The sequence below is a fragment of the Sinocyclocheilus anshuiensis genome, unplaced genomic scaffold (assembly GCF_001515605.1).
Source record: "Sinocyclocheilus anshuiensis isolate Anshui unplaced genomic scaffold, SAMN03320099.WGS_v1.1 scaffold1429, whole genome shotgun sequence".
Lineage (NCBI taxonomy): Eukaryota > Metazoa > Chordata > Actinopteri > Cypriniformes > Cyprinidae > Sinocyclocheilus > Sinocyclocheilus anshuiensis.
The window spans coordinates 181,217-198,609 of record NW_015548305.1 but is presented as its reverse complement, the minus strand read 5'-3'; positions in this window follow the sequence as shown (position 1 = coordinate 198,609).

Here is a 17,393-nt window from a genome sequence, read left to right as displayed (position 1 = left end):
AGAGTTTCGGCAGCCCAACACTGAATATTATATTGTGGCCGTTGTATTTTGACTCATAAAATAAAAATTATAAAAATTAAAATACAAAAATGAAATTGAAATTACCCTGCTTCTAAATAAATAAAGCAGTTATTTTTATTTCATTAAAAAAGGGCCAAAAGAGACCTCCGAAATATAGGCTACCAGAAAGGGAAAAAAAAAACCTTAAGGTTTTTGCTCACACTGTAAAAAAAATTCCGTAAAATTTACGGTAAAAAAACCAAAAAGAAAGAACAAAAACCTTAACGTTTTTGCTCAGAATTCGTTTTTAATCCCTGCATGATTTTAGTCATGTATGATAAATATCAAATAGCCTACGTTATAGCTTGACTACAAGTTTAAAAACAACGCTACAATTGTTATAATCAAGGAAATTAAACTTACCATCATGAAATGTGTCTACACTCATGATAATACCAAAAAGAAAGAGAAACATTGGAAATAGGCATATTTTATTCAAGACGTTATTATATGACATCAACATGCATTTATCATTCTTACAATCACCACCAGAATGTCCAACTTCACCATAATGACCTTAAAATTGGGTTTTATTATTTTTCCTCAACAGTTCTCCTCACAAAACGAAATTAATTTCAAACACAAATTTGATAAGAACAGAGTGGAAATTATTAGCAACACCAACATAACAGCAAAGCTAATATTTTCTGTTAGTTTAAGCACAAAGAAAAGTAAAACCAAACTTTAATGTGGCAATAATTAAGACCAAACTGAACCGGGTGGGGCTTGGGTAGATGATATTATCGGATATCGCGATATTTTTTAAGGCGATTATCAATAAGATATTTTTGACATATCGCCCAGCCCTAGTGTGAACTAAGCTCTGAGAGGAAACTGAGGTCAGTATGCAAGAACTGACAAAAGATCAATAAATGTACTACTTGGCTTTGTGTGGTTGTGTGGTCTTTACTGTAAGTAGGTATGGGCCTGACTGAATTGAAGACTCCACTATCGACAGATTTATACACAGATTTCGAACTGTACCCCATTGCAATATTCCCTTTATACTGTTCATGTTTAAATCCAAACCAGTAACATACAAACATATTTAACATATTTCCAGAGTATAGACTTTGCAAAGAGAAAGAGCTGTAACGGTAAAATGGCCAAACAAATAGTACAGATCTCCGTTACGGTGACCGTAGGTCTTTATGAGCATATCCTCATTATTTCCATCTCCTTTCCATCTCCTCAGCGTTTTCTATTTATGTGTTACAATGTTCCATGTAATTTTTATATGCATATTCACCCACTTTTACTTCTAATAAGAAAACACTGCCAGGTTTCATAATATATATATGATAGTTTATGTTTATACAAACCACTAGTCTGTCCCAAATAATCCAAAATGTTTTGTTGGCCTTATATAATGAGCTGATATTTCATCTACTGTCATACTCCCGTACTATATCCACTGCACTGCACTCCAACAGAGGAACAGAGAAGTGGAGGCACAGAGAGAAAGAAAGCGTGGAGGGTCTGTTCAAAAAGCCGCCCCCGTGGCATATCTACAAACAGAGAGTGTTAACTTGCTTCAAAGGAAAAGACAGCTCAACACACCCAACTGTTATAGTGCTCAAAGGTCTGTGGGCTGAAGTCAGCAGAGAAAGAGAGGGCGCGAGAGACTGGTAATTAGGTTTTGGTGACTCATGTAAGGTAAGGTTGTTAGACCAACTTGTAACTGGAAACTTGACTCATTAAACTAAAAAGCATGAGATGAATTCAAATAACACAAACTAAGTGCAGAAAGAACACAATGGTACTTATATTTTTAGCTCTGAGTCACAAAAACTCAGACAGGGTCGGCTACCTGGTGATACTCCAGAGAGACAGAGAGAGATACAAGAATTCTGCAACTGTTTTCTTACATTGTTCAGGGCACATATACATTAGGGCTACACAATTTGGCCAAAAACTTGTATTGTGATTATTTTGTCATACTACATACTGCAATTGACTTGAACTGCAAATGTAAACATTTAATCTCAATATGAAATCATCTCATATTGCTGCTGTTAAAACATCCATGCAAAAGAACAAAGAGACCACTCATTGATGCCAATAGAAAGAGATACTTTAAGCGCGTGGATATACTCTTTACAAGAACCTTCTCAGACCTTTTCGGTGTCCAAACTGAGCAGAGTGGAAAAAATGTCTTTGCGTTTGCCATTTTCTCTTCGCCACAACTACACTCACACTGTTGTTTTTAGCAACCCAATCAATTTAAACATAATACTATAAAATAATATTTTTAATTATTATTAATTCTATTAACTGTAGTCATTAAAATGATTGTTTTAAAATGATGATATTTTTTAATAATTCAACAGCCAGTTGTCAATTATTTCTTAAATATTTACGTCTTTAAGCAGTAAAACCTTTAAGCTTTTATTTTGGTGGAAAACCACAGGGGGACAATGCGTAATAAAACACGCAGCTCACAATGTCTGTCTGAATCCAGCTTTAGTGTAGCAGCATTTACTGTAAACTGAGCAGCTGAAAACACCTTTTACATGTGTGTAGCATATGATACAAACACAGAGCAGCACATCACTTTAAATTAAACAGCTCATCAAAATATTTATAATTAAACTGCAGTCTTTTGCAATTTGATAATTGCACTAAACCAAATCTTGATAAAAAAAAAAAATAAATAAAATAAAAATATCCCAGTGCGGTACAGTGAACATCAAATCATTGACATTGCATTCTGAAGCTGTCTGAATGTCTGATGCTGCTATATACTTGACCCTGTTCACCAAAAATAACACACAAAATGCATCTGGTCACAGGTGCAAAATGCAAACAATACTGCAAAAGAAAAAACTTTTCAGGCAAAAGTGTTTGTTGACCAAAATATCTGTGAAATCTCAAAAATAAAAATATCTAAAACTTCAAAAACTGGCCAAAAATTCTCTTTTTTTTTTTTTCTCAATATAAAACAAAGAAATGCATACCACCATTATCCCCCCATCATATGCAAACATTCATCCCTGTCAGTCTCTTAAGATGTCTGATAGAGTTCATGATGCTTTAATTTATAGATGTGATATGACCCATGTGTCTGTCTGTATTCATTCTGCTCAATTGACTACAATAGTCTGCTCATTTGACGACAATATTCAGCCTGCAAGACTGTCTGCACGTTTCAGTCCACTTGACTGCATAGACAATTCAATTAACTCAATAGTCTGATATATTCAGTCTGCAAGATTGTCTACACAGCACTAACTTTTCACAGTTGTCTAGAAGATTCCATGTGGTTCTCAACACACGTCAAACCATAATGACCACTACTTGACTGGTGCCGTTACAGTACTCCTCTACCAGAGTGAAAAAAGAGAAAGAGAAAAACACCAAACAAAATATATTTATTATTAAAATATCTTATTAAAACATATATATTAAATCAAGTAAAGTGCGCAATGTAAGGGTTTTGTTAAAAGTTAAGTGTTTTTTGTTTTTTTTTACCATCATCATTTGCTGTTCTAGGCTTTGCAGTTGTTCCTGATAAGATTCCCAGTTGTGAAAGGTATACTGTATCATATTATACTGTGGTTTTTGGTTTATGATTTAACGATATAAGGGTGATCTTGACATTTAAAGAAAGATGTTTGTTTAAAATGCTAGACCTTTTATTTGCTTTTCTAGGACCTGTCGTTCTTGATAAGGAGGAAAATGCTTATGCTGTGCATTAGGGCTGTCAGTTTAACGCGTTAACTTAATTCGTTATGAAAAAATAACACAATTAAAATATTTTAATACAGTTAACGCACTGGCCCCGCCCCCAAGCCTGTACATCATCTTACATTTCATACAGTAACTGACTGTTGACAAATATGATGCAGGGCAACAACCCCATAAACGAAGTTATGCCCTAAAATGCAAGATATTGGGACAAAAATGCCCCTGTATGAGTTTTTGTCTCATTTATATCATATGATAAGCAATATCACACCAGCAGCGAGAGCAATAGCTTATCACACGAGTGCTGTTTTTGTCACGAAGAACACAAGTGCAAATCATAGACTGTACAAGGTGCAAATGGGATTTTATAGTAAATAAGAAGTTAATAGTGTTATATTTTAAACACAATATTGTGTGTTTTTGTTCAATTTTGCCAACGAAAATATTACCTAGCCTACATAGCCACAGCAGAACTGTTGTGCGTCTCCGAGCAACACAGCGGTGTTTAGTTTCTGAATTAATCCGCTTTTTGAACGAATCGTGAAACAATGATTCAAAGGTCCACTCATAAAGTGAGCCATTTACTTCATTCCTGAATGAATCAGCCGTTTGAACGAATCGACTCGATAAAGACATTTACCGCCACCTGCTGGTAGTTTTAGTTTCTTCTTTAGGGCTTTACTGGCGTCTCCCCGAGGGGGCTTCGAGCGTGCCCGGCAGCTGCGCCCGGGTGCTGCGCTCCACGAAGAGGCAAACGTAGGCTGCCTGTGCATCTTCCTCTCATTAGTGTCACAGTATGCGAATACTACTGTTGTCAGGTGAGGGAGTGTGGATCACTATTTTGTCAGCTCTGACAGAGATTTTGTACATATGCCCATGCGAGTCATGTGGCAAACACACACACACATATGGCCCCTCTCCTCATCTGCCCCTGTGTGAGGACTTCAGTCATACATTATTGATGTACTCACTCTCTATCGACTGGCTGCAGTTTCCAGCTCCGTATCTCAGGTCCAGTCTACCTCTCTATTATTCCAATCTTTCTTTGTCTCTCTCGCTGTCTGTCTCGCTAACCCTTTTACAGCCCACGTGCGTTTCCTGTAAACTCTGCCCCGTTCCCTGAAAGCGTGTGGAGTTTTTGTGTGAAATCTGACTTTCTACAACTGTTGTTAAATTGCATTAAAAGGGATAATTCAACCAAAAATGAAAATAATGTCATCATTTACTCACCCTCATGTTGTTTCAAACCTGAATGACTTACTTTCTTTTGCACAACATAAAATAAGGTATTTTGAAGACTGCTGGTTTGGTTACCAGTGACTTTCATTGCATGAACAAAAATACTGAGATGTTTCTCAAATCATCTTCTTTTATGTTCTATACTTTATGTTAGGCCATTATAGCCTAAACACGTAACATGATAACAGCTTTAAATTATTTTTGGGGGGTATTTTCACAGCCAAATTAGTTTCACCCTGTAATTAATTAGATTAAAGGGGTCCTATTATGCTCTTATACAAAGTCTTGGTTTTGTTTTGGGGGTGTACCAGAACAGGCTCTCATACTAGGTTGTTCGAAAAACACATAATTTTTCACATATTTTACATTACAACACCTCTCTCCCCAGTCTGGCATGAAAGGCTCGAATAGTTCCTGTATCAAATGAAAGCCCGCCTTCTGAAATACGAACTTTTATGTTCCATACTTTATGTTAGGCCATTGTAGCCTAAACATTTAACACAATAATAGCTTTAAATTATATTTTGAGTTTATTTTCACAGCCAAATTTAGTTTGCGATTAATTATATTATAAATTAATCGCAGCACCCTGTAATTAATTAGATTAAAAATATTAATCGACTGACAGCCCTAATATAAGCAAGTTCTGGCTAAATACATTTTGTCCGTAAAATGGGCGTCATGCAGTGTGACATTACAATCTGTATTCTGAACGGGCAATAATTTGGACATCATTATGATGAAGAGGTCCACACTCAACCAGGAAGCTGCAGTGTCCTCTCTGGAGTGGTTTGGAAGGTGAAGAGGTGAGTTCTGACTTTTTAATTTTTAATTAAAAAGCTCTGTCACTGATGTGCTCATTAGTGGTCAATGTTTTGTGTCTTATGGTGTGACATTATTTACATAAAAATTAAACAGTTTTTTTTTTACAAATTTTATTTATTAATTCTTAAAAATCATTGCTGCCATGTGGCAATTTGATATATATATATATATATACATACATACATACACACACACACACATTAGCGAGCTGTGGACACTGATGACTTGCCTGAGGTAAATGAATTGCTAAGTGTCATTTTGTTTACAAGCTGTTTTATTGACGTCTTTCCGTGGTTGAAACACAGATTGAGCGATTACATGAGGCATGAGATGTTTATTCATGTTTATTTCACGTGAAAACTAGTAGTATAGAGTAAGGGATGATCACGCTTACTTGCAGTCCATGCTGTAGTTTTAAATTAGCTGCTTATACGGCGATCTGTTACGCCGCATCAAAGAGTGCCAAAATGCCATTTATTGTTTGAATTTCCTGAAAAAATGTATATAATTTGAAAGATGAGATTTTGTTTCTTATCAAAGGTAACTATATATAAAACTGGAAGTTTCTAGTCAAGTTCCACTAGTGCAGTGGTTAAAACAATGCTGTATTTGTTTGGTACACATGCGTACCAAACCGAAAGACCCGTACCGAAAATTTTCAGTACGAATACGTGTACCATTACACCTCTATGCTGCTTCATGTTTTTTTTTTTTTTGGAAACTGATACTTTTTTCTGGATTCTTTCATGAATAAAAAGTTAAAGAACAGCATTTATTTAAAATTTAAATCTTTTCTAAACAATATAAGTCTTTACTATAACTTTTTATCCATTTAACACATCCTTGCTGAATAAAAGTATTCATTACTTTCAAAAAAAGTAATGACACTGAATCTGAGACTGCCACTGCTTGGAGGCTGACATTGCCTATGAGACTGACACTACCTCTAAGACTACCCTTGAATATCAGACTGGCACTGCCTCTGATACTGCCACTTCTACTCAGACTTCCACTGAGACTACCTCTCCCTGAAATATTGAACCCCCACTAACTTCCGCTATTTGTACCACTCTCTGTATGGTGCATTTAAAAAATACCTTTATACATTTAGACTTTCTGTTCTCTCGCTATGGAAGAGAATATTTAATATTCTGGCATTGATTTTCACTGCTGAAATCATTCCACAGCAAAAAGCAATGTGTCTTATTTCACAGTTTTTTGTTTTGTTTTTCTTTTGTATATAAATTAGCATTTTTTATGAATAATTTGTACCAAAATGAACTGCTCAAATACACTGCATTCCACTGTTTGATGCTCTTCACTTCTCAAGTTCAGAATATCATTGAATATCCTTTTAATTAAATGGTATTCAATAAAGTGATCAATTATTAACTTGCCTAGTGCACAGCGTTGCAGTGAATTCAAATGTATTTCAGCAGATTCCATGTCAAAGTGTAGACACAAGAGTATAGATAAGATATATAAAATGCAGCTAAATAAGTAATTGCATCACTGCTTTTCACTGTGGCATGATTTCTCCAGGTTCTTAATGGTGTATTGCATTTATCATTGTTCCTATATGATGGCTGAATTCAACATGGCATGAATTCTCTTCCATAATTCTCTCTATTGAGCACTGAAAAAACTAATCTGTTTATCTATCCTGTTCTGTATAAAAATATAGTAATAACAAAAATAAATAGTAAATAAATAAATAGGTTGTTAAAAACATGAAAATAGATACCTTACAGTAATAGATACAGTGACGATATCATTTGACCAGGCCTAGAGCACAATCTGCTGAATTCTGTAGACACAAGTTCTGTGTGGGCCTGCATATGACAACATAGACGGGCTTGGACCCCTACAATCTATAAAATCATGAGATTAATTCACATATATATGAGATATCACATACTGAGAGATGAGATATCACATACTGAGAGAAGAGCACACAATAGAATATTTTAGCTCATAGTCAAGCAAACACACACACACACACACACACACACACACAAACAAATGAAGTCACTAGGTTGCCTATAGCAATTTCACATCCATACACTATGGCATTGCTGAAACAAACTGTGACAAACTGGATAACTCTGTTGTACTCTGCACAGTGAACATCATAAATGAGACACTATACATTTCTGTACGTCTCACATTTATTTTCTACACAGCTTGTCACTTCACCCTTTCAAGCATTTTAGGCTGTTTGTTCTCCAACAGAACACACACAACTGCACCAGATGTCACTCATGTTTTAAGGGGCTGGATTTTGTGTGTGTGTGTGTGTGTGTGTGTGTGTGTGTGTGTGTGTGTGTGTAATCCAGCAGAGCTAATGCTTATATCATGACCAGATTAAAGCCCTATCTGAGAGCAAGAAAGCAGCAGAGAAGATGGCGTGTGGGTGGGTTAGTATTGCATGATAAACTGCTGTGGTCTGGAGTTAAAGGTTAAGGTTGGTGAAGAGGCTACTTTAAATAGAAACTTCACATTTAACACTTCTTCAGAAAAACTGCACACATATGCAGAATTGACAAAACAAACATTCTATTCCACTGTCTACCCTCTATATGGTACAGCAAAATGTTAAACAGGTTAGTCTTAATGTCTACTAGGGCTGCACGATTAATCGAATGCGATCGAGAGCGCCCTCTGGCCTTTGGATGGAGATTTACTGCTGATCACAGAACCGTGCTTCACTGAAAGATACGCATGACAATCGCAGCTTCTATCGAATCGCGATCTCGATTACATTTCGATTTATCATGCAGCCCTAATGTCTACTATATCACTACATAGGACGTTTTAAATGAAAAGTACAAAATTAAAAGGATTAAATTTAGGCTAATACTGATAAGTTGATATATTGTTGTTGTTGCTAATAACTAATAAATAGCTGACATTAAATTTGATGACAGCATTAACAGCATTAAATGATGTGTCCTTTGTGAGCATTAGCTGATGGCAAAGCTAATTTAAAAGTAAAAATAGGGGAAATGAGCTGGAATTCATATTGATGACAAAAGCCAGCTGAAATTCTTCAGCTGCCAACACTTGTACAGTAGACTTATTAAATGCTGACATTTCAGTTTGATTAGCACATTCAACAATTATGCTAAAGGACTCAAAATTCATGAACTAAATGAGTTCACACAGTTGAAAAAAAATTAATGAACAACAGTAAATGAGACAAAGCATGCAAGAAGTCTTTAAATGTTAGGGCATGTTGGTAATGGCAGCACATCAATGACTTTTTACTTTTTTACCATGCTCTCGTGTTATGCACAACTTTGCATGTGAACGCTTACATTTTCACAACTTAACAGGATATAGATGATCCTTCCTTCATTATGCTCAGAGACATTAGAAAAGCTGTCAGCCGAAGTGTTGATACTGAGGTGAAAGATGATCTAACTTAAACGCTTGTGTGTATGAAAACAGTACCATCAAAATAATTTAAAAGAGTAAACAGCTAAGAGCAAATAAATGAATAACAAACAACACACGCGTTGATCAGTCCTATGGAGTGGTGCTGGTGTTGTGATGACGATGATTTGCATATGCAGGCTTTAACAGGGCAGTATTGTTCATCTGCTATAAAGAGCCTTGTGGGAGATGCAAAGACCACCTCTTGTTTGCACGACGAGTTTGTGTTCTGTGAATGACACACTGTTAAAAGAAAACTCGACACAGATGCCATGCAGAAATCTTCATCTGTAGTGTTGTCAGCAACACCAACCTCAATTTATTAAAAATAGATATATAGATATATAGATATATAGACATTTCAGCAGGAAGGGCATCCGGCGTAAAACGTGCCAAATCAGTTGTGTGGATCACTCCGCTGTGGCGATTAAGGGAATAAGCCGAAAGAGAGAGGGAGATTTAGACATTTCAACATTTCTTTTAAATGTTGTGTCCGCTCATTTTTCTACCAGCAAGATTTATTAAGAACTGCTTACAACAATAACATACCATACCTAGTGTTATAACACGTCAGATTTTATTTCTAGATTTTATCATCACTAGTAAGCCATTATGTTTGTTATACTTCTTTAAAATAGCAGTTTCACAACATTAGAAACAAACACACATACAGACACTGAGTCACAGTCAGGATGAAAGTGTGTTAAAGAGTAAATTATCTGAGCATGTCCAGAAGTGACTGGCAATGCTCTAAACAAAATGCATTAAACAGCATGAACCAAATTCACACTGCCAGACTAAACAAATGGATCTGAAGAACACATGAGATATTGTGCTTCAGAAAGCAAAGGTTAAATGGAGACAGAGAAAGAAAGTGTGTAAATGAGAAAAAATAAAAAGTGTGCAAAACTACAGATTTTCAAAATAAACTATAGGGGATGAGCTGTCTACTTGACTGGTCTAAAGAAAATGCTGTATAATTATGGTCCATCAGACCCTATTAAAACGAATCTAATGTGTTGACAGTGCAACAAAATCATTTTTATAGTTAAACTATATGGTACTTGACATAATATATAGCAAATTGCACATGCACTCTCAAAAAAAGGTACAAAAGCGGTCACTGGGGTGGCACGTTTTATAAGGGTACACTGTTGTACTTGTTTACTGTTAAGGGTACATATTAGTTCCTTAAAGTTACATATTAGTACCTTTTAAAAAAGTACCAGTCTAGTGACAGCTTGTGTACATTTTTTTTTCCTGAGTGTGGCTTAATATCTGCATGACAGAATGCAGCCCTTCAAATTACAGATATTCAACAAATAAACAGACTAAATATATACATTTACGGAGCACAAAACTATGCCTTTAGGCCAATACAGATTATGCATTACAATGGGAAAATTGCTTACAGCATACAATTAAACTCTGACAGCAATTGTCTTGAAATGTGTTGCTGAAGGCAGTGATTTTGTTACACAAGTAGTATTTAATGGCTGTAGCGCTGATGCTTGAAAAGGGAACAAATTAAGAGAGACAGTTTCTTGAGATTTGACAGTGCTGACAGTCTAAAATCCTCTCAGATCAGTTAACTCTTAATTCATCCCCTTTAAAGCATCACAGCTAAAATATTCAAGTTACAAATTATTTTCAAAATCTCCTTGTTGGATAAGCAGTCAGCTGTTTTTATTTTAGAAATCACTTACTAATAACTCCATCACAACACCTAAGCACTGACTGTTGTCATTAACAATTAAGAGACATTAAAGTTCACAGAGAGGATATTCAGACACACTCATAAGTGAAAAGTACTTTCAAAAACTTTGTAATCTAGTGTGAGTTGAGCTTCACTGTATATGACTGGATGTGTGAGCGCATGTGAGGGAAACTGAACTCTCTGCGTGCAGCTGATTTTTTTGTTTGCCATTAGGGATTTTGTGTGATGTGTGCGAGATGTGCGTGATTATGACAGTGCTGTCCCTCTCAGGTTGTGCCCCAGACCATGGGAAAGAGGAAGCGCTTAAACTGTCTGCGGTCAGTTGTCTCCCCCTCACTCACACACACACACTACACTGAAGTGTTATGTGTTTATAGGTTATTGACAAATAAGAGAGATGACAATAAACAAAAGGAAAAACACACTTTTTGTATTCATATTGGTTTCATATGGTTCCGTAAATCCAATTGTCAATAAAAATAAAATTTGCAATGTAATGACTCTGAAATGACATGCAGTATAACCATGAACAGTAATACAATTTCACATTTAAAAAAAAAAGAGAACATTTTCTAAATAAAAATGTAATAAAATGTTGTTCTTTTGAACTTTTTCATCGAATTTTCCACTTATTGATGAATCTTGAAAAAAATGCATCATGGTTTCCAACATTAATAATCAAGACATTTTTCTTGAGCACCAAATCCGCATATATACAGTCATTTTGCACATACAGAAATCACGCAGTAATAAAATAAAGCTACTGAATCACTACATTATATGACTAAACATCAAGGGGTAGCATTGCTGGTTTTGCAATAATTAAACTCACAGATTTACTATTACACTATTAGTAGAGATTACATTGTTTTAATGCACTCCACGTAGTGTGGTTAACCTTGTGTAATGCACAACTAGGAAATGCCCCCGGTTTCCATTTCAGAAATCTGTTCACCTTGAAAAAGACGGCAGTCACTTATTTTCAGAAAAACTGCATTGGCCATTTACTGTTGATGTACTGCTTTTCCGTGTAAAATCTCACTTAGATGCCTTTCGCCCCAATCACATGTCTGAAATTTACCATAGCTCACCACAGACATAACAGAAAGAGGGAGAGAGGAAGAGAGAAAGGGCAAAAGAGAGGGGCGGGGGAAAGAGGGAGACTCATTTCAGCTTGAGTAAATATTTACATGAGAGCACAGAGGCAGTTTCTGGATATGACATACACTCTCAGATCCACAGTGGAACAGATTAACTGTGCTAATGTTGCTTTGTTTGTAAAGTGAAGGTTACACCTCTCCACACAAATGCATTAGATAACGCAACACCTGTGCTAGTTAAACTGTACTACAATCTACCAGAGGAGAGGAGATGAGATGAGAGGAGGCCTTGGAGGTTGAAGGAGAGGTTAGAAAGAAGTTGATTAATAGCTACACACATACACACACATGCACGTTTTACAAGGGAAAAGCAAAGTTAGATGAGACACCAGCTAGCAGAGCCGCATTGATGAGATTAACGCCTACTTTTGGTTGTTGGTTTTAGCTGTCAGTGGTTTCATACAAACACTCAGCTGCAGCAGTCGCTTTCAGGTGCTGTGACTGCATTCTGCCTTGTTGTTGCAGGCCATTATACATGTGAAGCTCTGACCTTGCCTCTGTCTCAACATCACAGTTCAACTCTGTGAAGTGTGTGCCATAAAAATAACCCTTTGTGTGTGTGCTAAAGGGATGCTGTGTCCCTTTTCTGAAATCCCTTTGTGAATTTCGGTGAAACTACATTAATTGAAAAACTCAATTCAGTGTGTTTTTGAGTGGATGAGTCAGACGCGACCTCTTCTCTATTACCTTGGCACTGGTGATCACTGCAGGGCGCTTGTAGGTTACAACTGAATGTGAGCAAAGATGACCCGAGTCTACCCACACTTCATATTCTCTTACTAACAGCACATAATGAGAGGTGGGGAAAGCTGTTTTCAATTTCAAAGTATATATTTCCTAATCTTATACCTCCATCTTGATTTATTTTGGCATTTCTGCAAATTTACTTTTCCATGGGTAATCGGATATTTTCAACATTTGCGGGGGTAAATATAAAGCTTTGAAGCTGGTTTCTGGTTTGGCATTTCTTCATAATTAGCACAGATACCTATTAATTCAGCAGACCCAGCTTTTAGACATATTTTTATGCACAATTTGTCATTATGCACCTACATCTCTGACAGTTCTGACAAAGCCTGGTAATTATACAGAAAGAGGACGATATCCGCTTCGTCATACCTAGAGCTGATCCGTGCTGGTCGCTGAGGAAATACATCAACTTCACACTGTGGATCGCCAGATCGGCTTTCACCGTGGACGAAGCGCAGTCCAGCCCGGGGTCGTCATATGTGGTTGCCGCAAGCCCGCCGGTCGTTCCTCACTCAAGCCCACCGGCCTCCACTCACTCAAGCCCGCCGTGTGTGACGCTGTGTGTTTCATTGTGAAAGCGAAACTACTTTGTTTGGTCTTCCAAAAGAGGACACGACTAGAAATCAGTGGTTAAGCTGTATTTACAACACTGTTCCGGAACAGTTCAACCCAAATATTCAGATGTGTGCAGCACATTCTATGGAGGACTGTTTCCTGATCCTGGTAGAATTCACGAACAGCTTGTAACACTCCAAAGAGAAAGGAAAACTTGAAATCGCATCATATGACCCCTTTAAAGGGGACACATGTCTCATGTTAATATTGAGTACCTATAGAGTAGTATTGCATCCTTCATATCTCCAAAGAGTCTTTAGTTTTATCATCACTGTTCATCAAGCTTGTGTCTCTGCAGCTGATTCGGAGATATGTATTTCTGCAAGGTGACTGAGAAACCAAATTAATAGAGGTAGAATATTTGCTTCTTTTGATTAACTGCTTATTTGTCCTCAATTATAACCCAATTTTGGATTGATAAATGGATTAACTCATAATAATTATCTTCTAGGGAAAACTAGGTAATTTCCTAGTTTGATTAGTTCAAATCCAAATAATGTTACTAGAGATGTTCACACACACACACACACACACACACACACACAAAGACTAATGAACATTTCAAAAGTTTTTTGCTTTTAAGAATGTGCGCATAAATGCATGTCTAAAATGTAATCTGTCATATAAATATTACAGTTTCTGAGTTTATAAAACATGAAATTCTCTAACCCTGTATTTTGAGTAGCCGAGTACATGCACTCTCTGAGTGATGCCGTCACATCATCATGTCTCAGTTTTTAACACTGTCTGAGCTCCTGTTCCTCTCTCTCATTTCTTCCCATGCTGTCACCGTTCATTCATTCATTTAGTCTGCTCTCATTTTCTTTTTTAGTAGAACTTTCCACCAACTGTGCGTGTCCACACTTGTACTAAAAAACCCATTTTAAAGTGCCAAAATCACTTAACCATGGTAAAAAAAAAAATCACAATTAATCTTGATGAAAACACTTATTCCTATAGGTGCCCTTTTGCTATGACTATATATAACACAGCCTTTCATAAAACATTGCTTAAATGTACAATATATCTGCATTTCAGGCTTCAGATGGGGCTCATGCAATCAGAAATTATGGTCAGAGCTATTATCTTTTTTCTAAATAAATAGCCTATCTAGTCTGCAAGAAGACGTTTACGCATATAAATATCTGAGTTAACTCTTTGTCAGCATGCTAGAAATTAGTTTCTCCGTCTCTCTCACATACACAGTCAGTGGTCTATAAACACAGTAGTTTAATCATTTGCTTGACTGTTAAAAGCCTTTCCTTTATTTTCACACTGTGGTGTACTAAGGTGTCTTATTAATATACACACACTCAAGTGTACATGCATTAGTGCACTATTTTTAGAGTTTCACTGACAGGGTTAGGAAGAGTTCTGCTAACAACAGCAGCTTGCGATATCCTCTTTTCTCTCTGAAACAAATATACAGATTACGACACCTGGCTTTAAAGAGCTACAAACCACAGGACCATACAACACAATGCTGTTAAACAACAGCAGCAACAGTTGATGACAGAATCAGAAAGCAATGAGATTAGAGTCACTGTAACTAAGCCGCAGATGATTTGAGATTCACCAGACACCAAATACAGCTCACATGTCTCAGTCTCCCACACGCACCGTTAGCACAAATTACAGTCTAAAGGACACAGCACTGCACTCTACAACTCCTAAACCTCAAGATCAAGCTCTCAAGAGAGAAGAGTCAAAGAAATGTACAACCTGATGGTGGAGTCAAAATCATGCAAACGTCTTCTCCATTCCTCACCAGATAACTTTTAGAGAAAGCAAGAGAGAAAGGGGGAAGAGAATGAGAGCGAGAAAGAGGAGAATGGAGACAGAAAGAAGGTTGACTGGGGATGGGGAAAGAGAGAGCATGCAGTCTGCCCTAAGAGAGTGGGAGGGTCAAAAAGAGAGCTAGTGAGAGAGAGAGAAAGAGAGGGATCAGAGACAGAGATTCTACTGACGAAGCATGCTTCCTCTGACACAAACACCTATCATTTATGCAGATCAGAGTCAACCAACAACTTGAAAACATATGCTCAGTTTGAACCTATGTTGACGTACATACAGTAGATATGTACACAAATATAGAAATGATTAAGCTTACGATGAAATAAGCAGCAAGCTGTTGAGACAATTTACAGTAACTCTTATCTCTGACTTAAAAATTCCATTATTTGCTCACCCTCATGTTGTTCCAAACCTGCATGAAGTTTTTTCTTCTGCAAAGGATATTTTGGAGAGGGTCCAAACAACACTGGACCCCTTTGCCTTCTATTGCATGGGCCAAAAAATACTTTTTTGGGATATCTACTTTTGTGTTGCACAGAAGAAAGGAAAGAAAGTCCTACAGATTTAAAGCAACATGAAGGTGAGTAAACGAAGGCAGAATATTTATTTTGTGGATTGTTCCTTTAAGGTGCTGTGAATCCATCTGAAACTCAATTTGTTTAGAGTCCCAAAGCAATTTGCAATTATATTGTAATTCAATTTAGCTTTTTTCAATAATTCAGTTAACTTTTACTAATGCGCGTTTAAGTAAGATTAAGTGTGTAATTTCTGCATCAAATGTATGTGCAAAAATTATGACTATTTTTTTCCCCAAACACTCCCTCTGTTGGCCACTGGTTGGACAAACATATAGTCCAGTCCCAAACTCACATTCACTGTGTCGGGCTGGACAAAAGAGATTAAACCAGCAACAAATGTTCTGAAAGTGTCTCACGGCTACAGTTTTATACTTTTGTGGAAATCAATCAATATCTCTGCATATTGAGAGCAAGAAAAAAGAGACACCGGTCATCTCAGACTGTCTGATTTAAACAGCTAACATCCTCTCAACTCCCCCACCAGCCCACGAGCAAGGTTACTATTTTACGCACAAACACACACGGTTTCCTATGGGGAGGACATTAACCACAAACATCCTCAAGCCAGCTGTATATGTGTCAAAGCAAGTGTGTGTGTGTGTGTATGTGTGTGCACATGGGTATGCGTGTTTGTGCCAGGGGGAAGTGTGTGTGTGTGAGTGTATGTCTCTTAACTCTGATGTGACAGAGAGACGGCAACAGTCCCTTTGATCAGAGTGTGATGCCACTCCCGCAAGCAGTGTGTGTGTGTGCGTCTGAACGCTGCCCGTGTGGTTGGACCACAACAGCTTTTTGTCCTATGATGACTGATACACCTAGCTCAGACTGAGCTGTTTACGGCATCTACCACACACAGAGAAACACACAAGCATACACACAACCAAGCTCTCAGTTTCATAGTTTCTGTTTCACAAAATGCACAAGAAAAACTGAAATTTGTCAAGAAAGAAAGAAGGTTAAAACCCTTACATAGTGCTGCAATGTTGTGGCGTGGATTTTTCAGTTTTCTGAATTACTGGTTAACCTACAATTTTTTTCCTGTAATTTTGTGACTTTTTTCTTTAAGTATTAGGTTCATGAACTTGCCTGCAAAGTGCCCACAATCAAATGCATTGTGGAATGTACATACAAACTTTCTATTATGATTATGATGTTTTATGTCTAATTATGCACATTTCAGCTCCAAAGACCTGCTTTTTTCTATTTTTTATGTATTATGTCATTTACTAAACTACCCTCTGAGGGTATTTACATTGATGTATTGGGAGACACTTTTAAATGCCACGTTGTGTCATGAAACTAGATGGCACAGGCTGATGGATCCTTAACGCTAACTGATTATATTCATAGCTTTAAAGTAATTGGCACAAGCTGATTGGTTTGTAGTGCATATGCAGCCAATGAGCTTGCTGCTTTACATTTAAATGGCTGGCTAGCATTTACTAGAGCATTTTGCAGCGTGCTTTTAGAGTTCCTTTAAAACCCTCCACCTCCCCCAGCTCCACCTATATACTGTAGATCTGCTACGGGTTA